Genomic DNA, 13,691 nt, shown 5'->3' on the forward strand with positions numbered 1-13,691 from the left:
ATGAAGGTCATCTAAGAGTAAATCATGAAACCTACACCTCCTTCTTTGCATTCCCAGAATTACAAAAAAATATATCTGTGTGTCCTCGTTACAAAATCAAGGGTAGCCATTCTTTAGAGGCAGATAGGAATTTTAGCTGGAGAAGTAGCTTTTCGTTCCTGATTACAGTGTTCCTATTGTAGCTTTTGAAAAGATATTCCTGTTGTCCTCTAGAACAAAACTTTCCTTGCTCTTGGAGATAAAAAATACTTTCTCTTCCATTCTTCTTATTTATCCTTCCCATAAAAATAATATAGCCCTTTTTAATGTTTCCTTTTAGAATATGCACAATCTCTACTCTTCTTGTTGCACATTCACTTATTTAGTTTTGGTCATTTTTGCCTGAATTAATGTTACAAACTGCCCATAGAATTTGGAGTACACCACTTATTCACCTCTTCTGACACCACTTTTTGTGTTTATTTCTGGTGTAAATGTTTCTTCATAATTTATTTTAATTGGATATGAGGTTGCTTTTATTCCTTGTTCTAAGAAGAAACCAAACTTAGCTCTTTTTATGACATATTACAACTAAATAGGCCTTCTTTCTGAGATGCATTATTCTGTTTTTATTTATAGCACATTTTACTCTCAACTATGTTATTTTATTACCTTATTTTGCTGGCATTCCCCACAATGAATAAAAGTAACACTGTCAATTTATTTTCCCAAAATAATTTATTTCATCATAAAAAATATTAAAGACAATCAAATGGATGAGCTAACATCTTAATATTTCTTTACAGTAAGTGGACTTTTTAAAAAAAATTTTAAAGTGTTTTAAAATAATTTTTAATTTCTGAGTGGTCATCGTCTCTTTCCACATTGGCTTTGCATTGAGTAAATGCAAAGGAGTTTCTGACAAAAAAAGGTTTTGCAAAACCTCTTCAGTTATAGCAAATAGATTACTGTGTTTTTAGTTCTTCCCTTCATGGGAAAAGTTAATCACAATAAAATTTTAAGCTGGGATCTTCTCTTGCTCTGATTTAATTTAAAATAAGAAATGTTGAAATACATGACTGGTTACATTTAATGCACTCCTGTCAGATTCATGATTTCATACAAAGCTGCTGTTAAACATATTAATTCTCTGCCCTTTAATGACCTTGACACTATTTATGAACCTGTATTAGAAAAGCATGTGAATGAAGTAGCTTCAAGTTACTCAAAACTTTGAAGTACAGTAATGTTGTGTAGGCACTTGCACTTGCATATTTGAAACCATTTTTGTTTAGACTGCTTAATTTTTTAATTTATCTTTTCCAGTGAGGCTTCTGGTTGTTCTTCTGTCTCCTCAGTTGCAATATCATCTTTAAATAGTTCTACTCAGAAGATATTTTGACATTGCTAATTTTGGAATAAAGAAACAGCATGAGTTAAGAAAGCTAGTGAAATGCTGACTCTTTCTGAGTATGCACTTTTGAGAAGAGCATCTGGCCTAAAATATTAGTTCAGAATTCATAGAATAATCTATGACATTGAATGTAGAGAAATCTTGATGAGTTGCTTAGTAGAAAGCTTGAAGTAAAGGTAATTCAGATTAATAAGGAACAAAAGGAAATTATCATAATGTTCATAATATGTTAAAATTTCTGAGATTAACAGTCAAGAGCGCTGTTTGAAATTAGAAGCAATGGCATAATGCAAAGGTATCTTTATACTGGGGGAAATGTTCAAGTCTTCAAAATATTCTTGCCAAAAGGCTGAGAGATGTGAAACACAACCAGTCTTCATAAGCAATCTTTATGTGCCAGTAGGTGGAAGTAGGTAGGTATTTCACTAGCCTTTTGTCTTCTTCCCTGCAATGCAGGTGTTAATGTCAAAGGAGTGAGGAACTTTAGAGCAGACTTTCTCCAAAGTATTCCAGCATCTGAGAGGGTTTGCCATGAACTTTGTTGTTTGTTTTTTTTTGTTTGTATATGTAAATTAAAGGACTTTAAACCACAAATCAGAATAAACGAATCCCATCTCCTCATAGGTTAGATGCTCACATCTTGTTTTATCCAGCAAGTTTTGAGTCCTATTAAATAAAATGGAATCTTTTCTAAAAGAAAGCTATATCCTGTTTACATCCAGGTGACAGTATTATTCTGAGAGGCAGAAAACATGAGTTTAACTATCCTTTGGGAAGGAGAGTGAATAGATTTATGTATGCAGCTAGCTGAACAAGCACTCTGGTTGTTTGACTATGGGCACAGACTTCCTGGAGGGGTGATGGGTACCCCAAGCTGACAATGTTTAAGGGGCATTCAGACATTGCACTTAATAATGTGCTTTAGCATTTTCCCAGGCAGCTGGACTAGATTATCACTGTAGGTCCCTTCCAGATGCAACTATTTTACTCTTTTCTTTACGGCAGTAGATTTTTCCAAAGTAACCTTCCATATTTAATCTCTCACTTTGGAAAGTGAAAAGACACTTAGCAGAGAATTAATTACACTTAAATTTGTATGTAATAGCACATATCAGAGGTGGCTACATAAGGCTCCTTTAGGAACTGGTAGAAAACCCCAGATGAATCAGATGAAGTAGACATACAAACCATGTCAGAAAAAACGTTCTATGTAAATATCTACAACCTGTGAAAAAAATTAAAAATTTCAAAGTCAGATGTAGACAGTAAGCTTACAGACATATATTTAGGAAAGACAAACCCCAGGCCTAGTTCTGGTGTTCTACAGAAATTTAGGCCTGGTTGAATCACTCAACTTCTTGACACTTCCAAGGTTACCAGAAGCAGAACTAAGAAAATCTGGTATGCCTTGAAATCTAAATGATTAGTTTAGATTAAGACAGATTAGACTGACTGCTTTCTTGGAGAATTACTTTTCTTTGCAGTAAAAAAGGATCTTTCCACATCTGGCAAGAAACATTGCAGCAGATGCTACTGTTCAGGTGTCACCTCACTTGGACTTTTTATGTACAGGCAAGCAAGGCAGGGAGAACTGAAAGCAAGGTGTCAATCAGAAACTACAAAAATTCACTGATGGAAAGGATAAACAAAGATTCTTAAACCAAAATACAGTGAAACCTATTAAAGTACTCCTGCTTGACCTCATTTAGTTCTGGGACTGTTCCCAGATGTATTGACAGATTTAATGCTGTTTCTACCTTTTCTGATTTTCAGGGACCATTTTTTGTAGTTTTCCTTCTAGTATTAATTCAGGCGGAAAACCAGCTCATTTTAATTCTTCCTTTTTGGCAGAATAGTGTTTGATGTAAATTGAATATTCTATTTGATGTATACAACCATAAAAATCCGTGACCTTATAATTAAAGAGGTTCAGCATAAATAAGCCACTATACAAGACTTTTTGGAGTGTGAACAGGAAATCTGGAGTTCCGTTTTTCTAAAGCCCAAGCTTTAACAGGTTTTTTACAGCAGAATCTCAAGACCTTGTGAGTAATTCAGTAATTTAATCCTTGAGGCATTTAAAAATATTCAAATTGGCCCACTTATTTTTTCAGCATCAGCAAAAGTTTTATGCTTTTTCGCTTGTATAATTAAAACTTACCAGGCAAACTGTGCGTCAGTCCAGTTCCAATGTAATTTCATAGCAAATCAAAGTGATCAAGAGAGCAATTCTAACTCCAACTATGCTCTCATGCTGCCATGATTCATTAGTTACAGTACCAATATTCACAGAGGCTGCATATGCAGCACAGATATGGGTAGAAAGAGAATTTAGATTTAGGTTGCAACACTCAGAATCACTTGAAACTTTACATTTAGAAAAATTATTTTCAGGAATGGAGCAAGTACACCCTTGCAAGTTGTCATGGCTCAGTAGTTCACTCTCATATCTCATATCCTGTACTACAAGGAGTTGGCTTAATCCATTTTGCTATTAAATACTTCAGATTGTTGGTAATGGAAATAAGATCAAAGTATATAAAACTTTCTTGGAAGATACAAAATATTCCTTACAGGTCTTTACAATAACTTAATACATCTTGGTAAATTTCCCACTGTCACTACTTTACATTGGCTAAAACTGTGTAGCTGCTTTCTGATGTACTCCAACAGTAAAACCTGAAACCTCTGGGTAATTCAGAGTACTCTGTGTGGTGATTCCTTTTTTTTTTCCTTTTCTTTTTATCTTACCTTTGCCATTTTAGTAACATAATTCATGTTTGTGTTTTATGTCCTCATAAACCATTTGTGCTTTTATGTTTATCTCCTTTTTTCAGAAACCTAAATCAAAATCCAAAAGCTTTCAGTGTTGTTCAGCCAAAAGCATGCAAGAACAGCAAATAAGGCCCTCACACTTCATTGGAAAGGACAAGTTATGTAGTGGCTCACTTATGCACTCAATAGGCATTCATGTCAATTTTGAGAGTAAAGTAATTCTACAAAAGCTTCTCACTTTTACTGGAAAGCACTGAATGGGGAAAGATTTTTATTCAAAAATGCCAGACTAGCTCAAAGTTTGTTGTATAGTATTTGATTCAAGCAAAATTTTTGTATTTCATTTGGTATCCTGACACAGTTTATGTTGCATATGCAGGGTTAATAGGCTCTTACAGAAGATTCTTCATGACACTTTCAGGAGACATGGGGAGTTATTACCATTAACCTTAGCTAAGAGCAAGAAATTTTAAAAACTGTTTTGCTCCTAATCCCAGGTTCTGCCAGCTTCTGGAAGATCTTTTCCCACATATCTTAGCCTTCAGCATTTAACTCTGATTTAATTGCAATAAAACTAGGCTGGGCATCAGTATTTAAAGAAGCTTTTGTCTTGTCTCCTGCTCCTCTTTGAGGTGTTGCTGATAAAACTTTCAGCTTTCTCTTCCCTGGTGCTGTGTAGCCAATGCAGAGAGCTGGGGAGCTGCTACACTGCCTCAGGCAGCCAGGACTATGAGCTACACCCCAGCTAACTCCTGTACACCAGCCTTGTTGGAAAAAATATGTTCCTTGTGAGAAGCATTAACAATCAGTAGAGTGGTAAAGCTCTAACTTACTTTAATCTTTCCATTTCTTGTAGGGGAATCATAGTACAGAAATAAAAGTAGGGTTTGAGTTAAAACTATGGGGAAAAACAAAAGGATGTCCCTAGGCGCCACGAGCTATGTGCAACTGTCTTAATATCTGAAATCTTTGGAGACTTTTAGAAATCCAAAGTTCCTACTTTTTAAGTAAAATAATACAGAACTTATTTTGAATGCAAGATTGAAGTGGAAACTCGTTTAATATGGCCAGTGTAGCATTGTCATGAAAAACAAAGACTGAGTATGGCTTCCTAAATCCAACACAATACTCAAGCTGATACAGTTTTTATCTTCATGGGACAAATCTTATAAGAATTTATTAAAAAAAAAATGTAGGATCATGTGTCAAAAATCTTACTAAAGCATGAAAATGAATGATGAAAAATACACATTTTTCAAAGTGTAAACAGTGAGTTATCATAGCAGATCTATTAGAGTGCACTCAGCTTAAACATGGTTCTTAATACTGATAATGTAAATGTCAAACTGTCAAACAAAATTACTTGAGATTCCTTGTTTAAAGGAATGGTCTTTAATCTTCTATCACAGAAAAAGTGGAGATCTGTGGAATAGTGACCAATAAAATATGCACTTATTTGCTGATGCATTTAATTTATATTTTTAAAATCATAGCATTGTGTGAGGCAGTTTTTGCTTCAAGACAGAGGACTACAGGATAATGAAATTCTGACTGCAGGTGTTATTGTATGTCACCTACAAAGAATCTTCATTCAGTTCAGCATTTAAAAGTATATTCAAATTTGAGTATTGTATGTGTTTTGGACACTTTTGTTCCAGTTAATGCTAACATTATTTTGTCCAGTAGACCCTGTGTTTTTCAAAACTCTACAATGTTTTATTTCTATACAGCACATTGGAAGTTTTGCTTTGGTATTGAAAACACAGATTTAGTTAACCATTAGGGTTTCTTTGGTAGGAATATAGAAATGTTTTGAAAGATTGACATTTAAAAGAAAAAAAAAAGCTTTCTCTGAGAAGATTTGGAATATGTTTCATGATAGATTGCCTTACAAAATTGTTGGAGACTAAATCAGCCTGTGGATATAATACAGAAGGAAAAAGATTTAAAGAACATTGTGAGTTTTAAAAAAAGCACATATCCAGGGAAGAAAGGGCCAAATAAAGGCATGAAAACAAAAAAAGAGAAAAAGTTTAAAATATGTGAAAGAGATATATTCACATAAAATATGTGAAATATCTAATTTCCTTCCTCACACTGAATTTGGATACCTCTTCTGCATAACAGATGCAATTTCAAATTTAGCTTTAAGCAACACATGAAAATTCAGAAGATTCTGAGAAATAGTGTACTATGACTGCTAGGAAAAAGGTAAAAATTTGGTTAAATCATCCCTCAAAGTTCAAGAAATCTACACCAGTTACACAGTGATGCACATCACATGACATTATTTTGTGGCTTGCTTTTGCACATCAAATAATGCATGTTTCAGTCTTTTTCAGGTTGATATATGGAAGCTTGTTTTGCAAAACAATTTCAGGTTACTGAAATTGATTAAACACTTCTTTTGTCTTATTTTCTCATAAGTAAATAGTTTATATAATTCTGAAATGCTGTAAATAGAAATGCTGTTTGTGTGCCAGATATGCAGCTTTTACCACATGCCTCTGTCAAGCTGGATTGTGAAAGGAGGTGTCTTATCACAGAACTATCAGTGAAGCAAAGCTAAATAGCCTTGTGCAGATAAAACATATCTGTTGATATACCTTGTGTTGATAAACCAACATTAGCAAGCTGTTGCTGAATATATACAATATATACAGCAGGGAAGAATATATACAGATGCATAGCTTTTATCATAATAGCTTTCAAAGACTCTATCTGTCAATAGATAAGATAAACTTTATTAAATTATTAGCACAAAATTTGATAGAGCAATTTTATCTAAATCCCACATTAGCAAAGATAAACACAGATATTGTGATTTAAGTCTGACATCAGATTCCTTCAGCTGCTGATATAAATTCTTCCATGCACCCTAAAGGCAAGCTACTAGATAAGGTAACACAGCAGAAGCAGATTCTCATATTTATGCATGATTTAGACAGTCCTTTAAAGTAACCTGATGTAGCTCTGTAACTGAAGAAATAACAAAGTTTGTCAATGTTTTCTTCTTGAATTACTACAGAGAAATACCTGTAACATTTGTAGTAATTAATTTTTTCCTCCTGTTTCCTTCTTGCACCTTTCAGATCCTTCATTTTAAGAAATTTGGGAGACCTCACATATTGGGGAGTTATAAAAAAAATATGTGTTTATCTTTCTCCATGGTTTAAGAATCTGGAAGATCATGTGGTCATTATTACTAAAGGTGAAGGCATTAAGATGTACCAAGAACCAATATCTTCAATTCTTCTGGCACACTGCACTACAAATTTGAGGTAGTTCATATTTTCTCTTCATCGAACAAGGCTCTGGTGAGACTGTGGGATTAAACACTCAGTTGTGGAGTTGGGAAGAAGCAAATGCTGTGCTAGCTCAGATGTCAGTCATTGCTTCAGGGGCCTTCCAAGCACCCTGGATGATTGCAGAGATGGGAAAGGTTTTACGTTGCACTCCGGGTTGTTGGTACCCAGCATACAGCACACCTGAGTGTCACTGCAAAATGCTTCCAAGGTCCACAGTGCTATTTGGAACTCTGAGGAGACTCTTTCTTCTTCCCCCTCCCATTTATTTCTTTTTTCCACTCTTCAAGTTTTGATTTATGCAGCAGTCCTCACTTTTGCTATTCATAAAAGTTTTCCTGTTATATTTACCTGACACCAATGCATGGAAAAACAAAGTCAGTGACTTAGATTATTAGACTGAGTGAACATTAAGGAGTCATGTGCACAGTAGGAGCAGGCAGAAAGAAAATAATAACAAAGCTCATATTCCAAAATTTTCTTTGGACTAGCTCTAGTCCAATCCTGGGCACTAGAGGCTCACTACTGTTTGGCACATGTTCAGAGTACATCCTTTGATTTAATTTCAGAAAATTAATTTCCAAAAGGAGTCCAGTTTGTGTGCTCTGTCTCAGAGCTCTGTGGCATGACTCAAAACACAGTAAGTGAGGGATAACTGGGAAATTTCCTTGAATATCACCTCTTATCTGAAATCAAATACTGATACAAATTCATCCTTAGACTTTCTATCCTAGGTCCAAAAATTAAACAGTGGGGTTTGAACTTGCCAAACTGGAATTTTAGGCTTGTAGAAACTATTTGGCTTTTCATCCAAATTTGGAACTCAAGATTATGAAATCTGAAACTTTTAATTGAAGAAAAACCTGTTTCCTAGCTAGTTCTGTCCTGCTCTGCCAGCTATGTGGAAGTGAGACAATTCATGAGAGTATCCACGCCAGCTACAGCAAGTTGCACTCAAGGCATTTTATATGCTTGCTTTTTTTTTTAATTTTTGGAGGTTTTCTCATCTGTTCTGCTCTTCTCTGAAGTCTTTCATCTTTGTTCAGAATGAAATCTCCACTGGCACTTAAAATCTTTGGAGAGAGAATGAACAGTAAAGCATTAATTTACACTGTTAATTGGTGTATAAATTAAACCATGTTCCCTTGAGAGTACTGCTTCACAAGTCAGATACTCACAAGGAAGGTTGCACTGGCAATTCTGCAGCAATATGCCTTTCCCTGAAATCTTCTGTAGCAAAAGTGAGGCAAAATTACTTAGCAAAATGAGATTCAGACAGGAGGAAAAATGGGATAACTGAGGACAGGCATTATTTTACTACTAGTAACTTAGTTTCTGATATTTTTTTTTTGCTTTGTTAAAGAAAAAATTTCTGATTTCTGAATCAGAAAGTTTCTATTTGTCAGAGTTTCCTGAATTTGTGATGTGCGGCTGTGTCCTCGTTTTCACCAGTGCTTGTCCCTAAGTCCCAATCCCATGGCTTTCCATGCCAATTCTAGCAAAACACTGTAATAAAACTGTTCTTCCCTTCCCTTCCCTTACCTTACCTTAGCTGCTTCTTGTACTGTAGTGTGGGATTGTTTATCCTCACTGTGTACTTTTTCTAAATGGGTATTTAGGAAATATTCTGGGAATATTCTCAGGGGAAAAAAAAAAAAAAGAGAAATCTTATCACTACCTCCCACAGATTTTATTCTGGGATGCTCTAAAATACTAGTGAACCAAATTCTCTTTAACTCATTGCATGTCCCCAAAACATACTGAAAGGGATGTTTCTTCATGATTCTTTCCATAGCACCTGAATGCACAAAGATCACCACACCAAACTTATTATTTTCTGCCTAATGTCTTTCCATAGTGAGGAAGCACCTGAGGAAGCAGCTGGAGTTCCTGTGACAATGACCACGATCCTCTCAATGGATCATCCTACCTGCCAAACTAACTTGCAGCCTGTCTGCCAGTAGCTGACACACATGATTCTGGCTCAGTGTGGTCAGAGGTCTGGCTAGAACACTTCCCACTGAAAATACCAACTCATAGAATCTGAATCACCCTGCAAAAATATTTTCCTCTTGAGAAATTGTTGGAAAGAGCAGAAACAGGTTTCCACTGAATTCAGTCTGATTCTGACCAGCCTGTCAAGGGTTAGAGAAGGTTTTAACAAGATTGCTTAAAGCTCTAAAAATTCAGCACCTTTTTGATTTTGCATTGCTTATTTACTTCTGCTGGCCTCATGTAGACAGAAATAATTTCCAAACTTAAAATCATAAGCAAAGTAGAGTTTCATCTCAGACCAGTTCTAAACAATGGGGGTTTGGAGCTGGTTGTGTAGTAAGCAGAGGCTAATAACAAGTCATAATTGATTTGTACCCCTGATCATAGACCTACTCCTTTTCTGAACTGTTTGACTGAAAATAATTATTCTAGAGAAGCAACCTAGTGCTGAAGTTTGCCTGACTCCACAGAAATGGGAGACTTATGCTGTGACCGTAAAGGTTTGTACAGGAAAGCACACCAGAACTCATACATAATTCATAGGGGAATAATTTCTAAGATGCAGCACTATTAGCCAGACTATTCAGGGGAAGCCTGTGGAGGATCCCTGCTGAAAACTTCTCTATGTCCACCAAAGATAGATTACAAAACATTTCCAAATTTGTAGCTGTTGCACAGCTTGGAGGAGAATGGAAGTTATGGTAGCCCAGATTTCTCATAGTTATTGTTTAGCCCATGTTTGTTCTTAGCATCTTGTGGGCCTGAGAGCCTTAAAAGGTCTTTTCATCTCTAGGATATCTGAATAATCTGATCAAGGTTATTTTTTTCCTAGAGGAACAGAATCAGGAATAAGTCATTCCATCTAGGTGTGTCAAGGGTCCCCATTCAGTGAGAAACAGAAATTTGCTCTACCATCTTCTTCCTGAGAGAGATGGGAGACAGCTTTGTGAATAGTCTTTGCTGAACCACACAGAGCTGCAGGGCTCTGACAAATCCTGCCAGGAATTACTTCCTCAGTCAATTCCATGGGTAGAAGACAGTGCAGACAGGCAGATACTTTGTCCTGTGCCTATGCATGGCTCAACCCAAAACAACAAGTTGCTACTGCTCTCATCACCTTGGTACAATTCAATAACCTTCCTACTGAAATTCCAGAAGGTACAGTTTAGAAACTGAACATGACAGTAAAGCCAAGTTTACTCTGTGTGCTCTGTGTGACATTTGGCTTCCTGACCAAATATCTACATTTACCCGTCTAAAATGCAGGTGTATACATATGTGTTCAGTATACAGGTGTCCATTAAAGTCAAGACTAATGAGCTATTTAGATGATCATGAGGTCATTTGAGTAATTCTCAGCTTGCTCAAGTTTTCTGATTAGATATCCACTGACTACAAAGGGACCTTACACAGCTGTCTTGCATGAAGTTACCTGTAAGTGTAGTGTCTTGAATTTATGTTTTGACTCTAACACTGAAATCAACTAAACATGTCATCCAAGATTTTGTAAAAGTACATAAAAATGCCCCAAATGTGATTGTATGCAAAGGGTATGTCTATAATTTTTTCTCTTTTTGAAGATGAAAAGAAAAAAAAAAACAAAAAAACCACCAAAATTGGGCTTAGACAAAGGCTTTGTTCTCAGTCTCATAGATGATCATGGCAACTGAAAGACAAGCCTTCCATTAATTAATTTTAGTACCAGTTTCCAGAGTCTTTTTTTCTTCTGCATAACATATCACTTTCATATTAAGATACACCCACAGTACATAAAAAAGCTACTTCCCATTGGCACAAACTTTACCAAAATATTGAGGAAAATATAGCCTAAGAATAAATCCACAGCTAGCTCAAGTAGTAGCTCAGTGTTCCCAGGGCCTGATTTTCAGTATCATCTGTGATGCCAGATTATACAGGAAGACTTTCTGTATGAGATGTAGGAAAAATTGAATGCTTACAGTGATGTGTGAAGGAAGCTATGTAGCAATTAATTACATATCTTTAAAACTTCCATTCAAGTAAAACTGCACACAGAACCTGCTTTGACTTGCCATCTAACAGTGAATTGCATTTTTATCAAATACCACCTTCTACAAATAGATGATTTCATCCAGTATACAGTGCATATGGAAAGAGTATAAAATGACAAATGCCTTATTTCCCTCTGTGTTGTTCTGCCTCAGTCTCCTTTTGGGAATTTGTTCTGTCCTTCTTCAACATATAGAACCAAGAATAACTTACAGCACTAGATCAACATGGATACAATCCACCACAATGATGTGTTTTGACCAGAAAAATCGCCAGTTTTTCTTTTAGTGAGGCATGATAAAAAAATGTATGCAGGGCTGTGGTTTTTTGGGTGCAGGGGAAGCATTAAGATTTTAAGTGCCTCTCCCATTTTCACTTTGGCAGTTTCCAAGGGCATTGTTGTGGTTTAACCCCAGCCAGCTGCCAAGCCCCAGGCAGCTGTTCAGTCACTTTCTCACCAGCAGGATTGGAGAGAGAACTGGAAGGGTAAAAGTAAGAAAACCCATGGGAGATAAAGATGGTTTAATAGGAAAAGCAAAGACCACACACATAAACAAAAAAAACCAAAGAATCAATTCACTGCTTCCCATGGCTGGGCAGGTGCTCAGCCATCTTCAGGAGAGCAGGGCCTCATCACATGTAATGGTGACTTAAAAAGACAAATGCCATCACTCCAAATGTCTCTCCTGTCCTCCTTCTTCCCTCCATTTTATACACTGATCATGACATCCTGTGGTCTGGAACATCCCTTTGGTCAGTTGGGCTCACCTGTCCTGGCTGTGTCTCCTCCCAACCTCCCATGCACCAAAAAATTCCTCAGTGTAGGAGTATGAAAAGCAGAAAAGACCTTGGCTCTGTGTTAGCCCTGCTCAGGAATAACAAAAACATCTCTGTATTATCAACTCTGTGTTCAGCACAAATCCAAAACACAACCTCATACGAGCCACAGAATTCACAGAATGACAAGGCTGGAAGAGACCTTAAAGATCATCAAGTCTAACCCATGCCCTAACACCTCAACTAAACCATGGCACTGAGTGCCACGCCCAGTCTTTTCTTAAACACATCCAGAGATATGTTTAAGAATCACCTCCCCAGGCAGACCACTCCAGAACTGTAAAAAACTTCTTTTCACCCTTTCTGTGAAAAACTTCTTTCTTTTCACCCTTTCTGTAAAAAACTTCTTCCTAATATCCAACCTATATAGCCACTGTGAAGATGATTAATCCTACCCCAGCCAAATTCAGCAAAAGCATCAAACTAGAATCCAACATTAATACAACAAGAAGATAGTTCAACAAATTTGCTTGTAGGCCTCCCAGGAAATAGACCTTTCCATTGTAAGAATTGTAATTTATTTATGGTAAATTCTTGCCTAGATACTTCCTCCACATCTTTAAATATGTATGTGAAGACTGGGACAAAAACTGCCGGATGAGTTAAGGAGCTATGATGTGTATCGATATACATAAAGTGAGCTCCAAAACAAAAGCAACATTTAGATTTTAAATTGGAAGAGATCATCATGTTAATTTTGGCCTTTTATTCCTCTGCATGAAATTAGAAAGTACTTAGCAAGTCTGCCAGGAAAAACAAGCCCCAGATATTTACTATGCAACGCACATTCTCGCTGAAGTACTGTATCACACACTATATTGGATTTGCAATGCTGAATATAATTTGCTAGAAATTACACAGTTCCTATATTAGTTTGAAATGGTGTCATTTTATCCACAATGGTCCACTTCCCTGGATTGAATTGATGTGTGCATTTATGGAAGACTGAAACTTTGGATGTTTGTTTTGCTTGAAGGAGGAATCATCAGCTTGTTTGTACTAAGATACCATGTCCATGAGCATTTATACAATTTTTTTTTTTTTTTTAAATCATGGTCTATGCAGTGTGAAAATTGCATGTATTTCATAGAGGAAACTAAAACTGATTTCTGCATATAAGATTTAATCATAATTGCAAACCAATAACAAATGCAAAGTCCCCACCTGCTGAAGGAGTATTTTTAAAATGCACTCTTTAAAGGAAGTGGGGTTTATACTACTGGATTCTTTGACCTTGTACATTTTGAACCTGCTGGCCAACTTCAAACAGACTTGATAAAAAGTACAGAGATGTCCAGCTCATTCAGAACTTTAAAGTTTGTTGAAAATGGGCAGCAGTCTGCTGGGTTACTGCTAGC

This window comes from Agelaius phoeniceus, chromosome 2 (assembly GCF_051311805.1).
Source record: "Agelaius phoeniceus isolate bAgePho1 chromosome 2, bAgePho1.hap1, whole genome shotgun sequence".
Lineage (NCBI taxonomy): Eukaryota > Metazoa > Chordata > Aves > Passeriformes > Icteridae > Agelaius > Agelaius phoeniceus.